The sequence below is a fragment of the Palaemon carinicauda genome, chromosome 45 (assembly GCF_036898095.1).
Source record: "Palaemon carinicauda isolate YSFRI2023 chromosome 45, ASM3689809v2, whole genome shotgun sequence".
Lineage (NCBI taxonomy): Eukaryota > Metazoa > Arthropoda > Malacostraca > Decapoda > Palaemonidae > Palaemon > Palaemon carinicauda.
The window spans coordinates 35,727,386-35,728,610 of record NC_090769.1 but is presented as its reverse complement, the minus strand read 5'-3'; positions in this window follow the sequence as shown (position 1 = coordinate 35,728,610).

Sequence of the window (1,225 nt, the reverse complement as noted above, 5' to 3'; positions counted from 1 at the left end):
GTTATATTATATTTTGATACAGAACAGAAGATGGAAGAACACGTTATGTATGTGATAGTGAGAAGACGTGTCTGGAATAGGCCTATATATGATCACTATTGTCTTGAATCGACTGAAAGAGAAGTGAGGTTGGAGAGGTAAGTATGAAAATTGGCTGTAAATGTAATTCAAGAAAAATCAGTTAGATGAGATATAATCGCAAAATTATATAAAAAAAAAACATTACAAAAGTAAACAAGAAAATCAATGGAGTTTTATGGTTCTCCAAAGTTAGGAGGAGAGAATATGATTAATAAGTGGTTTGAAGAGGAAATATAAGGTTTAGTGAAGGAAAGAAGGATATTTCTTTTAGTGTTGTTGCATGATAGAAGAGAAATTGAAGACATGCGTACAAGAGGATGGATTAGGTAATCAAAAGTGAAGAGAGAGAGGAAAAGAATGGCTAGTAACAAAACTACAGGGAGACGGAGAACAAAAGCTCAGCGAGAATAGGAATTTGTTTTACGGGGAAGCAAACGAGAGAGAGAGAGAGAGAGAGAGAGAGATAAATTTCAGAATGAGTGATGCAAATATAAAATTTCTGAATGGCCTGGATGCAGCCATGGATCAAAGGAGTTAATATTTTGAAGGATTGTTGAAAGTTGAGGGTAGAATAGACAAAGCTGAGTGATTCAAGTCTTTTAAGGGGTTAATGTAAGGCTGTGATTGTTGAGATGGCAGAAAGATAGTTAAGAGGTTATATAAAAAAAGACAATAGGAATTAATTGTATTACATGTGAGATGCTGCAATGGTGGCGAAAATGGGATTAAGTTTTCAACTAGGATTTGTAATGTATGTATGAACACCTGAATAATGGTCCATTGTGTAAAGGTAAAGGGGATAAAGGAGTATCAAATTATAAGACATGATATTATTTAGCATACCAGGAAATACATACAGCAGGATTTCAATAAAGAAAGCGATGTGGATTAAGTATCAGTAAAAGATCAGTGTGAGTTTAAACAAGGGACAGAGTGTATTGATCAAGTTTTGTAATGAAGCTTTCTTTACATGTGAAAAGTTTGGCAATAAAAGGATTTAAACAGTATGTGACATGCTTGTACCTAGTTAAACTTAAGATACAATCAATATGGGTAAGGATACGTGGAATGTTTGGTAGATATCGTAGGGTATTAAGAGCAATTAGATTTTTTATGATATTACTGAATCATGTGTTAGAGTATG